A 15,973-nucleotide genomic window follows, 5' to 3' on the forward strand; every position below is an offset into this window, starting at 1 on the left:
ACATCAAGTCTTTGGGCTTTCCTGAGCTGTCTGCACCACTGACAAGGGAGCTACAAGAGACCAGGTTCACAGATCTTCTTCGTTCCGACCTCTTTATCACCAACAGTGTTCAGATAGCCCCCCAAAAATAGGAATTTACTCTAAAGGCAGACAGTCACATCTGACTGGTAATCAAAGGGTCTTGAGGAGAAAGCTGGAGTTTTGATATCTAGGGCTAAGACTTGTACAAGAGACCAGGTTCACAGATCTTCTTCGTTCCGACCTCTTTATCACCAACAGTGTTCAGATAGCCCCCCAAAAATAGGAATTTACTCTAAAGGCAGACAGTCAAATCTAACTAGTAATCAAAAGGTCTTGAGGAGAAAAGCTCATTTGTAAGCATCTGGAGTTTTGATATCTAGGGCTAAGACTTGGTTTACAGATGGAGACATCCACAATTAGGTGTCTCTGTAGGTGTTTCTGTGTGAGCTGCTCTGTTTGAGCTCTTGGGGTAGCTACTGGAGGTCTGGTTGATGCAGTCAGTGGAGTCCGACTGTGATGGTATTAATCATAGCAGGAGCTCTGACACCGTCTCCCAAGGAAAGACCCCAGATGCCTTCATCTGAATGCTGAATCGCAGGCCTACAATGGTTCAGATGACCTGTCCTCCCCTACGAATTCAGCAATTTTAGAAGATAGCCTGAGACTCAATAACTCCTCACATACAGTAACTTGCCTGAGATTAAAAGATAAAATAAGAGAGAGCCTGGTTGATGCAGTCAGTTGAGTCCGACTGTGATAGTATTAATCATAGCAGGAGCTCTGACACCATCTCCCAAGGAAAGACCCCAGAAGCCTTCATCTGAATGCTGAATTGCAGGCCTACAATGGTTCAGATGACCTGTCCTCCCCTACGAATTCAGCAATTTTAGAAGATAGCCTGAGACTCAATAACTCCTCACATACAGTAACTTGCCTGAGATTAAAAGATAAAATAAGAGAGAGCAACTTTCATCAGCAATGGGAAAGACCCTAAGAGAAAAAGAGTATAGTTCGTTATAAGCAACAGTATCGCTTAGCAGACCGAGCTGTGCCTTTTGGCTTAACAGGTCTGGGGCTCCAGTCCCAATTTTATCACTACTGCCTGCTTTAAATGTAATATAATTCTAAACAGATCTGCTCTCCTCAGAGAAGAGACTTAACCACCCTCTTCGCAGACATTAAAAATGCAGGCAGAGGCTGGTGTTTAATGAGTTGACTTGCAAGGTACTAAAGCAGGCTACCACCTGTCAGTGTCTTCAGATGTGCTCCTAGGCCTTAATTAAGAGCTGCCCTTTGTTTAATTCCATTCCTCCTCTCCCCAGCCCCACCTACCTCCTTCCCCCCTCTTTGGTTTGGGTTGTTTCAGAAGGCAGAAACCAGCCCCAGGGAGATGCCTTCCAGAGTCAATCAGAAATTCATTTCAGGAGGGAGCCCAGTCACAACTTCTCATTTATTCGTCACCGGCTAGTGACTTCTAAACTAATCGGCGGGACAAAAGCAGCCAGCCAGGCATGCAAATCAGATTAACAATTTGCACCTTTGTGAAAGGGATTAGCTGCTCTGCCTGGTGTGGATGTTCTAAGGAATCAATCTGCATCTGTCAAAAATTGTAACCTTACTTGTGTCCCTGTCTCCATACTTGGGTTGGTTAAGATAATAATAATTAATTAACAGCCTGCTTTAGATTGCATCTTCTCCCGTATGGGATTAATCTTGTATTTCCTTAGGGAGCTGATTTTCCAGGCTGGCGGCGAATTTATTCTTTGCTGCTGTAATACATGATGGTGTTTGCACGCTTTCAGGGTCACAGCTACAGCAGGGAAAGCATAGTGGTTAAAGCAGTGGAGCCGGTTTAGGATTGTGTCCAAATCCCATAAATGCCACATGTGACTTCAGATAAGTCACTTAATCACCCTTTCTCACACCCTATATTTACCAGATCAGTCAAGGCAAGCGGATTTACAAGGATGATTCATCCCCGAAAGGGCCAAGGGACATCGCTTCTATTCCTGACTCCACTCTGAAACTTGGGTAAAGTCACTTTACTTGCGCAGCCCGGCTTCCCAGCTGCAGAGGGAGGGCAGCATCTGCTCGTCACTAAAACCTGAGTGACAGCCCTCAACCAAGGCATCCGCTCACAGGCAATGAGCAACCTTCAGCATCCTTAGGAGAAGAGGTGAGTTTTGTGGAGGGAGGGTTTTCAGTAGGGTGTCATGCTTCTGTGTTAACACGGGAAATCACAGTTCCCCAGAGAGATGTTTAAGCTGGTGATGGTGCAGAAAGTAGTTTCTCCAAGCCCTGTTTCCAAATAAAAGAAGACAATAACTTCCCACTCATTATCTGAAATCTTTGGGCAAAGCAACCAAGTTTTCAGTACCAATAAGCTCTCCCCCTTTCTGCTTCCCTGTTCACCTTCCCAGATTAATCCTCCAGAAAGGAGACCTGGAAAGCTGCTGAAGAGAGCAGCCCTGCTTGGAAGGTGCAGGCTCCTTTCTCCCATGTCCTGTTGAGATGACAACCTGTTTAAGACCATCAAATGTCATTTTCCACAGGATGACATCCCATACCTTGCAAAGCTTTTCCCCATGCTAATCCTCCAGAAAGCAGACCTGGAAAGGTGCTGAAGAGAGCAGCCCTGTTCTCCTGGGCTCCTTTCTCCCATGCCCTGTTGAGATGACAACCTGTTTAAGGCCAGCAAATGTCATTTTCCACAGGATGGCATCCCATACCTTGCAAAGCTTTTCCCCATGGAAAGAGAGGGAACGGGGAGAGGAAGGGGAGAAGCAGGGAAAGCAGCTGTCAGAAGAAGCATGCAGTGCCCAGCATGTCTCTTCAGGTGTGAAAGAAACATCTCTACTCTCCTCCTCCACCCACCTCCAGTGTGCAGCCAGGCAGAACCAGGCAGCTGCTGCTCATTACCAGCATGGAGACCTGTCAGAAACACTCAGGACTCAAGACCACATCTTAATAGAAGAGATGCTGAAGGGACTTGCATCTCCTGCCAGAGAAGCTTGATGGCCGCAGTAGCTAAGGCTGTGGTGGGACAGCAACATTCAGATAGCTTGCTTGAAAGTGGCACATCCTAGATCCTATAGAAAGGAGCCAAATATCCCTGTCTCCTCCCATTTTTCTCTCTCTTTCCTTCCCAATTAATCCAATGTGGTTAACTTCTCTTCCCAGTACAGCCAATTCCTCTCTCAGTCAGATTATTAGTGCCTTTTTGTCCTCTGTGTCCTCTCAGCAGAGGGATCCAGGTAGTGCTGCAACTCAAACAATATCCCATCATCACAAGCCTGACTTGTCTGGCCTTTACAGAATCACAGAATCACTTGGGGTTGGAAAGGACCTCTGGAGATCACCTAGTCCAACCCCCTGCCAAAGCAGGTCCATCCAGAGCAGGTTGCACAGGAACGTGTCCAGGCGAGTTTTGAATGTCTCTGGAGAAGGAGACCACCTCCCTGGGCAGCCTATTCCAGTGTTCTGTCACCCTCAAAGTAAAGAAGTTCCTCCTCATGTTAAGGTGGAACTTCTTATATTCAAATTTGTGCCCATTTCCTCTTGTTCTATCCCTGGGCACCACTGAAAAAGACAGGCCTTGGACCCGTCTGTGTCACAAGAACAAGAACATATCCTTCCTCATACTGTGGGCTGGTCTAGGCCTTGGACCTGTCTGTGTCATAAGGACAAGAACATATCCTTCCTCATACTGTGGGCTTGTCATGTCAGCCTTGGAGCTACAAGTGTCTCCTGCGTAGCACTTGGGATTCACGTTCACCTTCTTTTGCAAATGTAGAGTGAATGTGCAAGAAGGAGCAGCAAGACAGGGTTGGGATGGGGTGGAAAGGTTGGAGGAAAAGGAGTGGAACAGGATTTGTGATGAGCATGTCAGACAAAATTGTAACTTGGGTCAAACATCAGGAAAGAGCAGACAAAAGCTCAAGGGAAGTCCTGGACATACTTGCACATCAGGACCGGCAGCCCCTGTGACTACTTAGATCTTGTCAAGCCAGGAATGATATCTCCCTATGAGCTAAAGTCTTTCTCCCTGAAGCTCTGGTGATGGCCCGTCAGTGTACATCTATTAAGCAGTGTGTTATTGTGACAGCTGACACGGTGATTGCTCGGTATGAATTGCAATTACCGTCCAAGTACAATGCATTTAAAATTATCAAATAGGCGGCTTTAACTAACCAACAATTCTGCTCCCTCCTCCTGGGAGAAAGCGGCTCCTGAGAAGCTAATAGCTCCTCTTCCAAAAGGGACGTGTGCCCAGACAACAGCAGGGCTGGGCTTTTGTGGGGAAGGATGCTCAGGTGTTAAACAGAGAGGATATTCCTTCTTGTTCCTTTGCCAAGCACTAAGAGAAAAGGGAGTACTCCTGGAGCGGAGCCATCCCACTCAATAACCCCACAGGAAATGCCTACCCCATATCCTTTCCCCACACTAAGGGAACCAAATGCTATAATCTAATGAGAGTTGGAAGGGAATTGCATGAAGAAAAAAAAAGGTGCGTGAAATCTCTGATTTTGGTGGTGCGTGTTTTGGGTTTTAATCCTATGAGTTCTCCACTCTTAAATATACAAACCCCCCTTCCTGTAAGCTTTCATTGCGGGCCACAGGATGGAGGGAATTGCAATCCTCTGAAGCCAGGAGTCGAAGGATGTCCCCCAGAGACACCCCAGAAGGTTCCCATATGGTTGAATAAGCTGCTGGAGCCGATTTCCTGGCAGCAGCCACGGTACGCAGTTGGAACAAACCTGGCCCGAAACATCTCCCCTCCCTGCTGCATGCCAAGCACAGCTGAGCCATGGTCCTGCTGCAGAGCAGCCCAGGAGAAGTGGATGCCGACATCAGCGCTCATCGGTAGAACTGGAGGTGACCTGTGAACTGGTTTGGTTGCACAGAGGTCAACTCTCCGGTAGGTAGGAAACCTTCTCTTGTGGAGAAGACTCTCAGGAGCACAGGGAAAGTATGGGCATTGTAAGGCCTTCTGGTGGCCCCCTTCTTCCAACAAAGCTGTAAAGTGGAGATACATCCAAGCTGCCAAATGCACTCAGTCCTGTGCACTTGCAGAGACAACCAGCATGGGCAGTACTTTTTTGCTGTCTCAGACCTCAAGGCCTGAGTTTTCATTCCTAGGAGTAGTGGTGAGTCTACATTAAAACAGGACAAGAATGGCAGTCATTGTCCCTCATTTTTTGCATCCTGGTATAGCCCCATATTGCCCATAGACTGGTATTGAAGGACAACAGAAGCACTGAACATGGAGAATGAGGCTGGATTTGCAACCTCTGACTAGTTCCATCCTGCTTACCCCTCACCTCGCCAGGCTACAGCCCTTAGTCCATCTGTGTCTTCTCAAAGGGCCGTCTGCCCTGCAATCCCTACCCTTGTATAACTTTGGTGGTCATGGTGGAGATGGAAAGTGCCTCACCTCTTTAGAGCCCTCTGCACAGCCTCCAGCAGGACTGACTCTGATTCACCCTCTTCCTCAGTCTTTCTTCTTTACTGAAAATACCATTCCTGGGACAATAATTCCCAGACAACACGTACACAAGAAGATTTTACTCTTTAAATTCGCCTCCCTCAACGATTCTTTTCAGTGGCTTTGACCGGCCAGGCAACTTTAACCTCTTTCTTGTAGTGTGCAAAGTCCACTGCTTTGATTTGCCTCACGGGATGGGATTCATCTTACCTAATGCTAGATGTCTACCCCGTTGATCGTCTGCAGCTCAGCTAGTCACCTTCGGCTCCCTTTATAGTCTGTGGAGAGAAATAAGCCCTGCCAGGACATGAGTCATCTGACCTATTTGAGATGTCTACTTTAGAATGAGATTAATCACGCTCTGGAAGCACCTGTTTTTCTCCAACTAAAGCAGGAGTCTAGACAACCAGCTCAGATGAATTCAACCTCAGTGTCTTTTTAGGTGCCCGTCTCCCCAGGATCGTTGGCTGTAATGAACCCTCCAGCAATTTTCTCAGGCCTGCTGTAGCTGATCTGTACTTTGGCCCATGCTGTGTTTCAGACAGCTAATGATGATAACTATGACCTAATGAGAGCAAGGGCTGCTGTTGTCTCCTGCAAAAGCAAATCTCATTTCTGCCCTTCAGAGGAGGTGGGAGAAGGAGCGTAAAGGTACCAGGGTAGGCAGCTCCACTTGGGTACTGGACGTGAGTAGCTTTGGGGGTGTTTTTACACTGCCCAGATGGTGAGGATCCTGCTCAAACAGTGCAGAAGAGACGTCAGAGAGCATAGGTAACTTGAGGGTATGTTCAAACTGCAAAATGTTGAGGATCCTGCTTGTGCTCTGTCTGCTTTTCCTGACAGTGCGGGCTCCCAGCTTTGCTAAAGTCAGGGCTCAAACTGGGAAGCAGGAGGAAATCCAGAGTCCCAGAGCTGAGTGTGCACTGGGGAACATCTCCTTAGAGCATGCACTGTCCCAGCCATGCAGCATTGTGTTGACCATAAACATCAGCATAGCCAGCCTTTGGAAGGAACTTCATATGTGTGAGGGGACTCAAGTGTTAGAGGCAAACTTCCATGTGCTCTGGTCAGGTCCCCAGTCTGGATGGTGCAGAGAACAGGAGACCACGACGTGCATCTACAGGGCTTTCCAGATATGCAGTTGAACTGCAGCCAACATAGGTGCTGCTGAACTGGTCTGAGAGCTGCCCACCATGTCCACCCCGAATACATCCAGGGCACAAGATGAAGAGCTTGGACCCACACAAATGCTTGAACTTTCCCGTGTGCACTTTTCATGTGTTTCAAGAGCTGAGGTGGCTTCCGTGTCTAAATGCATGCTAGTCCATAGCAGTACTGAGCCTGAGCTTGCAAAAGGGGCTCTGACTTGTACTTAATTAATAGAGAAGACATTCTCCCACCTTGTGGTTAGCATTCCTGGTTGGATACAAATGAATTTAAAGGGAGAGTGAACTACAGCAGGATCTGTGATGCAAGCAGGATCATGGGATTTGGTTCTGGAGGCAATTCCAGGTTTCATTATGCCATCAGTTAACCACTACCCCAGCCTTCCCCAATGTAAAACTATGGGGAGAATGTGAGCCCAGCTGAATCTGTACTTGGTGGTTCTCACAGTCGAAGACCTGCAGCCATTCACTTCTCCTCTACTCTCTGTCCTTCACACTCTTGCACTTCCACTTTCCAGGTGGTTTTGTCACAAAGATGAGTTTGTTATCCCATCAGTGAAGAACAGGAATGGCACAAAGTCTATCTTTTCCCCATCTCCAGGACCAATGTGGAGGCAAACCTCTAATCAGTAGCGTTCAACCCCTTCTTGCTTCTGCTCAGAGATGCCCTTGTCGAACGAGCATTCTCTATGCTAAATATACATCGTTTACTGCTCTTGCAACCAGCCACGATATAAGACGATGCAGGAAACGTGGTTGAAATGCACACACATGCACAGAAGAGTGTGGTGCTTCTCGCCTGGCACTCGTGGCCGTTGCTTCCTGGAGAGGAAAGGAATTTCCTTGAAGTGCCTCACAGAGGTTTGTTCTCTGCTTGCAAAAGCAAAGCGGCGTTTAACATCAGATGAAATCAGTGAATAGGAGCATAGGAGTGGGGCCAAGGGTGAGACAGTGTTTTGTGATATAGTTAAGGCTCGCAGCTATCACTGTGCTTTGGGAACAGATAGCATGAGGAAGGAGGTCTCGTGTACACCTATGTTTTTTAATCACTGCAGTTCTTACAGGAATCACTCAACCATTTGAACAAAAAAAAAAAATTATTTACACAACAGGAGTTGAAGAAGGGCTTGAGTTTCATTGTCCCAGAACTTGGCTGAAGTTTCAAGGCAGCCCTCAATGAAAGCAAAACAATGCTGGTGACTGTTTGAATCTTTCTCAGGTGCAAGAAAATCCTAGCTAAATTAGCCATCTTGCAGCTGCATGAGTCTTCTGTTTTATTTTGCCTCTCTTGTTTCAGGCAGGAGGAAAGACATGAATGTAAAATGGCAGAGAAATTCAGAAGGAAAGGAGGAGGAGGGCTCAAATTAAAGGAGAGCCTGGAAATAACATGGTCGAAGGCATTGTCTGAACCAGAAACTCTGTACTGGGTAGGAGGGAACACAGTATCTGGCTGAGACCTGCAATGGTTTCACCCACTCCTGAGGAAGATGCTGCCCAGAGGGCAGGAACAAGTGAAGGATGTTTGCTTTCTCTATCACAAGAACACAATCCAGGACAGACCATCAGTATTTCTGAGAGATCTCACCTTTATTTAAGCCAGAAAACCCTGCAGTGCATCTGCTCTGTGCTCTATTTTCCTCACTTCTAGCAGAAGATTCCAAGCAAAGTACCCCGGGGACTGTGACAGAGCAGAGATACGGAAAGGAGGAGGCATTTGGAGCTATTTTTCCACTGGGAGTATCTCCTCATATGTATTCCTTAAAAATATGCACTGGCCACCACCCCATCCTCTTGGGACTCCTTCATCCTTACCTACATTTGCACCTGAAGATACAAATTTGCCCCTGAAGGTGCAAATTCCCCCTGTTTGTGCTGGCACGGAGGATGCTGTCTAGCAGCAGCTTGTGTAGGCAGCTGCCCATTAAAGTGACTTGTCTGAATCCCGGTGAAATTGGGCAGTGAGGCATTTCACCTCTATCAGTGCCCCTCCGATTGACCCCTATGTTTCTGTACTTACACTGCCAGTCGAGGTGTTGCCCCCACACCAGGGATTTCTGGGGGGTTTCTTTGACCTCCCTTCAGGTCAGACCATGGATGCTGTTTACCAGCTCCGAGCCCCTGCAGGACAAAAGCTGTGAAGCAGTGGCTGTGGCCAGCAGCATCCAGGTGCACAAAAATCTGCCTTCCAGCACCATCCTCCTCCTCAACAGCCACCCTAGGCAGTAACTTTAACTGCACTAATTAGTCACTGTTTACTCTCTCCAGGTCTCGCGCCATCACTGGAATACTCATCTAAATCTGGTGGCCAAACAAATTAAAACTAATGAGGCCATTAGGGTCATATTAACACACAGGGAAAATGGGAGAGCTTCCGGAGAAGGCTTTATTGCCAGACTGGGCACGTGCCATGCTGCGTGCTGCCTGATTTCCACACAGTGTTGGAGAGAAGGGGAACAGATGAACGAGATGCAACCGTACCAAATCCGGGACGTGGTGGGACAAGGTTCCCCGCTGCCTCCCGGCGTGTTTAATAACGGCAAAACCTGGTGGGAGCAGCAGGTCTGGATGAAGGACCAGCGGGCAGAGATTGGAGCAGACGGGCAGGACTTGGCACACAGCACACGGGGAGGATTCACATCTCAGCTCCCTACACAAGTCACTTGACCTCCGCTCGTAAACGGGTCTGGTGCTTCAACAAAAGCTTCAGACAGAAGGTCATTTGATTAATTCCTATGCAGGTGGTTGCCTAGCCATGAAGCCAAGGAAGTAGAGGGAAGGGGATGTGAAGCCAGATACATCCTTTCCCCCCTATGCCTTTGGCTGCAGACACACTTTCCTGGCATTTCTGCTGGCCCAAGAGCTCAGCTGGGTGAAGGAGGGGTCTTAAACTCAAAGGGGAAGGGGTCTTGGTTTTCACAAATCCCCATGGATGCTGGATGGGCTGTTCGGAGAGTTAAATGCAATGGGAAGATAAGTAGTGACAGAAGAAATACAACTGATATAGAAACGAGGATGGCTTCTCTAAGGGCATAATGGGACAGTATAGAAAATTCATCCATCCTGAGATCCGTCCTATCCTATAGACATTCACCTGTGGGGGTTGCCAATCCCCATGTCTGCTTGAAAATGGAGAAAATCCCACGTTACCCCTCTGAAGCAAGAACGAGAGCCTTCCTCATCATATTCTGCTTTTGAAACACTTTTGTTGGTGGGTAATGACCCCTCACAGCCCTTCCTCACCCCCACCCATCTCATCTCATGCATGATGGTGTTGAGCAGAAGACTTAAAACTGCGGTGGGGGAAAGCGCTTTGTAATTGGGTTTGCAGGACACCTCGGCTCTGTCACTGAGGCTGTGCAGGCTCCGTGGTCCTGGGCATTTGGCATTCAGCTCACACGCAGTGGGAACTGCTCACAGGGTCTGCAGCAGCTGGAGAAGAGAGGACACCGCTCGTTGCCCTCCATGGGTTGGTGCCTCTGCCACAGCACTGACAGCCTCCATTTGCCCGTTCATCCCCTGTGCGACAAGGACATCCCCTCCACAAATAAGGCATCCTCTCAGCCACCATCCTTAGGGCTTTCCATGCCAAGCTCACCCCATCCCAAAGAACCTTGTTGTCTTTTTCCCTCCCACCTTATATTGATGCAATTCCTGTAGGTGATGCAGGATGGGTGGGTGACCTAAGTAGCCACCCCTCTCCTCCACCCTTTCTTCCCACATACATTTAAAAGAAAATGAAAAAATAAGGAAAAAAAAAGTGTCTTGTAGGTTGGTTTGGCAAAAATTTATTTCCTTGCAATTAATTGCTTGCACACTGTTTCTGGAGGAAGGAGTGAGGATGGCTGTCTCCTGAGGCTCTGTAGTCTCCATGCACCAGCACCAACCCATCCCCAAAACAAAACATGGGCAGACTGCTAGCCCCACCTGGAATATAAATTCAAGATGATGAATAAGATAGAACACAGGGCACCAACTTGCAGAGCCTTGCAGATAACATCTCTGGCCTTTGAGTAGGCGCTGAGAAAATAAACTGTTTCTTCCATCTAATCCGTGGTGGGGACAGGCTGCAAATGCTAAGCACCTCTGCATCTAGTTGATGAGTAACATGACTTGGTAGAGGTAATGCCAGCCACAGTGAATACTTTGAGCTTCCTTGAAGGTCACATACAGAGATTTAGAGGGGAAGAAGCTGGAGGAAGTGTGATTTCTACTTAAGCAACACAGGGTGGTATCTCAGAGGAAGGGGCACAAAGGATGATGGTACTTAAAAGGACCATAGACCAAGGTTATCTGAGTAGAAGGAGCATCTCAGGACCGGCTCAGGTGTTTCAGAGCCTTGATAAGGACTTCTAGCCATCTCATCAGATGGGTACTCTGTCCATCTCTGCTCCTCCTTCTTCAGGCACTAAAGGGACGACTGCTTGGAAGAAGCAGGAGAAAGGCTTTTAGGAGCAGTTAGGCTCCTCAGGTAGGCTCATAGGACAAGATGAACATTTTGGTTAATATTAGTAAATTTGTTACCCATGCTAATGATGATCCCTGACAGCCATGTGCTTGGAGATGTCAGGGATCTGGGTGCTCAGTGGTTCGTGTCTTGCTTACCTGAGCATTTTGAGCTTGGTGGGTTGTTCACTCTAGAACACTTTATTTACTGGATGCTGCCATGTTTCCCTCTTGTGGAATAACTGGCAGGAGGCTGTTGTTTTCTGAAATTTATTTATTTTATCATTTTATTTTGCAGTGAATTTCTTTCCTGCTGTGGAGGTGGCACAAAGAAAAGATTATTTGCCATTCAAGCTGGTGATATACCAAACGCATAACTTTTGCGGGTGTCATTTCTCTTTTCTTGGATGGATGAGGGTCACTTTTAGGACCTCTTTTTGTAAGAATGAATACTTAAATAAGAAGTTTTAAAATGTATTTCCCACAAGCACTTATGCTAATGAAGATGGCATTTACAGAAATCTCTGAAAAAGAGCACTGGATCATCCCTACATGTCTTGTTTTCTGGAGATTATCCAAGACTGAGCTAATGCTTATGTTTCTTTGCAGTGCTAGAAGACTTTAGAAGCATCTCCAGAGGTCCTTATGATTTCATAACAGCACTTGAAATCTATGTATCAACCAATAAAGAGCACTGATATTTTTTTAAAATAAAATCACACATAAGCTAGGTGCCTGGATGGCTCAGGTGACTGTGACCAGGTCACTAAGATTTTCAACCACATGCTACCAGCCCAAAGTTAGTCTGAGGTGACATTAACAGGAAGCCCTTGCCACATCCCTGATACACGAATGACATTTTACAGGATGCTAACCACCTCTTAGAGTTCTTGGTGAATAAATTAATCATATAACAAGCAACTGGGAAAGAAATCTTACCTCGCTACCAGAGGAAGTTTGTGGCTTTAAGTCAACATCAAGGTTTGAAGATGAGCCAATACTAAGGAATGAATTTGCAGTGGTGAATTTTTTTCCAGAGACACAGCAGGAAATATGGGACCTACACATAAAGAACACGGGTCCTTCAGAGGAGCAAAGCAAGCTTTTCCCATCCATCCATCTAAGACTTTAGTTGATAGAAAAACAACATAGAACTTAGAAAATCTGTGAATGACACCAAACCCTCCATCTACCCCTCCACTGTGCAGCTGCACAACAATCTCCAGATGCCCTCAGTCTGGTGGATGGTAGAACTGTGAGGAGACTTTCCTATCTGCTTAATCACCTTGCCCCAGCTCCCTAGCAACTTTAAATAAAAAGGAGGAAGATAAAAGAAATGCCGTGATGGGAGAGAGAGTTAACTTTTAGGGCTGTGTAAGGAATAACGGAGCTGGATGTCATTGTGCTGCAGAAGTGACCTACTTTCGCTTTATCTGGCTTATCTCTGTTTGCATTGGTTTATCGATGGCAGGAGATACTGCTAAGTGAGTGGTGCCTCTGGAATATAAATTAAGGTCGAATGCAGCCCATCTGCCCGGGCAAACTCTGGCAGAAACCAGGAGCAGCGCCTCCACTCCGCTCCTGGCAATTAGCAGGGAGAACTAATGCGAGGAGTTGATGGGCTCCGAGGCAGTGACCACAGCAGCGTTACTGCCATGCTTCCTAATGAGCAGGCAGAAATTAGACAATGAGCCCTGCAGGAAGATCGCAAGAGGGAGAAATGGTGGTTTAGTCCCACAGAAAGCTGGCTGTGCTCGGGTAGGGTTTTCCTCAGTCATTCCTTGAATTTTGTCAGGCTGGGAGAGCAAGGGGAGGAAGCCAACAACTCTAAGTGAAATCTGATATTCTCTTCTCTAAGATGGACAGTGACCTGGAGGGTACGTGCATGTTTCTGTCTCCCATTGTCCATTCACAGCTACGTGTTAGCCCGCTGTTGTCCATGTGAGCAGGAGGCTGTGCTTCTGCTGTGCTCTTCATCCCCCTAGAAAAGCATCCACCTCTGAGCTTAAGCCCATAAAAACACATGAACCAGGGCCAGGGATGCAGTTGCCAGCACAGTCCTTGGCAGAGCTTTGGCCAATGCCACCAGCACCCTCACAAGCAATGCCCTGGCAGGGTTGAGGAGCTAACATGTACACTATCTGAGCCCACTAGGCCACGTGATAAAGAAGAGGAAAGGGAGATATAGGGACACAAATAACTGGATGACTTGTCCTTTTATGTTTTGTTACACATGTAGCCATGGCTATGAAAAGCTTCTATAGCCCATGTGGAAAGTACATGGACTGCAACATACTTGGTGCCACAACTCCCATGCTGATCATAGAATCATAGAATGATACGGGGTTGGAAGGGACCTCTGGAGATCATCTAGTCCAACCTTCCCACCAGAGTGGGTCTAACTAGAGCAGGTTGCACAGGATCTTGTCCAGGTGGGTTTGGAATGTCTCCAGAGATGCAGACTCCACCACCTCCCTGGGCAGCCTGTTCCACTGCTCCACCATTCTCACAGTAAAGAAGTTTCTCCTCAAGTTTAGGTGGAATTTCTTATACTCAAGTTTGCTCCACCGCTCACAGTAAAGAAGTTTCTCCTCAAGTTTAGGTGGAATTTCTTATACTCAAGTTTGTACCCATTTCCTCTTGTCCTGTCACTGGGCACCACTGAGAAAAGACCAGTCCTGTCCTCCTGACACCCTCCCTTTAAGTATTTGTACTCATTAATTAGATCGCCCCTAAGCCTTCTCAAGACTGAAAAGACTTAAGTCCCTCAGCCTCTCCTCATAGGAGAGATGCTCCAGGCCCTCAATCATCTTTGTGGCCCTGATGCTCTCTGGAGATACTAAAATCCACAGGGAAATCCCTCCTCCAAGCCAAATCATACTGGCTGGCAACCACTGAGACTGGGTGGGCAGCTCCCCACTCCTGCCCTCTCTATACCCTTTCCTCATCTCTATCAAGGACTGAAGAATCACCAGGCTGGCTCCACAACTTGTTTGCAAGTTCCTGCTTCCCACCTGCTCAGGGCTGGTGCCAGACTTGGCAATAAGCTCCTCATCCTCTCTTCTCCTCCTCCCTCTTCCCTTGCAGGAGAGAGCGCCTGCCACACCTGTATTTGCTAATCAGCTCTCAGCACGCTCGGTAATTGCCCACAAGAAAACATGGGTGCAGATGTGGTGGGGAGACGGGGCGCAGGCACAAAATGAGATTCTTGTTTTCCAAACAGAAACCAAGATTTAATTACAGCCTCAGTGAACGGTTATTAAAACCCTCTTCGCTTTGTTGTTTTTCTTCCCCCCATTGTCTCCCAGCCCTGCGCGTTATTGAATCATCAGCTCCTGTTGTCTTGTTTGGATGCTTTCATAAAAAAAAAGACGATGCAGAAAACTGCAAACACAGTTTGGACCCAAATATTTTCCCCCTCTTTCTGATCAAAAGAAGTAGTAGAGAGTCATCACCCATATTTTCTGTCTGTTTTGATTCCCAGTCAAGCAGGAATTTCTAATCCTCTGCACAGGGAGCAGAGAGAAGGAAGGGAAAAGAGGATTTGCTGCTGTCTGTAGGGCAAGATGGCCCTGTGAGGTGTGTTGGAGCCCAACAAGGGGCCCTACCTGCTGTAGCTCCCCACCATGGGTTGGTGGCACATACGTTGCTGAATTTATCCCCCGCCAAGACTGCAGCTCCCAGGTGTCTTCATCCTAAGGGAATGTCTGCTTGCATGAAGACAAGGGAGCATCTTCCTGCTCTGTGTTTGTGCAGTGCCTGGTCCCATACCATCCTGTTCTTTCAGGTGACCATAAGAACCTCACCAACCATGGCAGATATCCTGTGGAAAAGTTTATATGTCCCTTTTCCTACCAGCATTGCTAACCCTGAGGTAATTCAAGGATTCCTGGCTATTCTAAGGAACAACTTACTGAGACCTTAGGGATTTGTCCTTGCTTTACCCTCAGGGTATGAGCAAAGATTGACATCCCCAATGCACTCCTCAAGGTGATGAAGGAGATAAAGTTTGTCCCAAAGTTGGAAGCTGGCATTGGTCTCTGGAAGGATTTTTTGCTGACTCTACCATCCCACCTTCCCAAGGACAAGGAGAGGTTGTAGTCTGTGTCTCCACAAGGTCCCTGAACCCTTTCTACGCCAACATCTCTGCACGGTTCCCACCCCTGATGTCTTCCTTGTCCTGTCTCCCCAGCAGCTTTATGTGCTCAGTGCCCAGCATCCCCAGGTGCTGCAGCATTTGCCCAGAGAGGCTGTGGAGTCTCCTTCTCTGGAGATACTAAAAAAACGCCTGGATGTGTTTCTGTCCAGCCTGCTCTGGGTGACCCTGCTCTGGCAGGGGGCTGGACTAGATGATCTCCAAAAGTCCCTTCCAACCACTAAAATTCTGTGACTCTGTGATTCTGTGATCCTTTTACAGAGAAATGTCAAGGCTCCTAAACAGACCACTTGTGTAGACAGCCCTTGTCACCAAATATCCAACTCAGGGTGCCAGGGGTTCTCCTTATCTTGTCATCTCAATGCATGGGAGAAAAGACATGAAAACAGGAACTTTCCTTCCTCCATCCTCCTGCAACATTTCTGCCCCAGCAAAAGCACCTCTCCTTCCAACCTCTGCTCCAAAGGGTCCAGCCTAGCTTCACTGAAGAGCTAGGAGTTAAATCCTGTCCATGTCTAGCTCTACTGCAAGGGTGTCCAGGACAGAGGGTGCTAACAAAGCTTTTCTACTGCACCAGTATTCATTAGCACACAGTGTTAGCCCTGGGCATGCATCAAAAAATGTTAATCAGATGTTCCCCCTTCCCCTCCCTTCAGTTTTAATCCCTCTATCAGGATCCCCGTAGGTTTGACATATGCACCC

This window comes from Calidris pugnax, unplaced genomic scaffold (genome assembly GCF_001431845.1).
Source record: "Calidris pugnax isolate Ruff unplaced genomic scaffold, ASM143184v1 scaffold258, whole genome shotgun sequence".
NCBI lineage: Eukaryota > Metazoa > Chordata > Aves > Charadriiformes > Scolopacidae > Calidris > Calidris pugnax.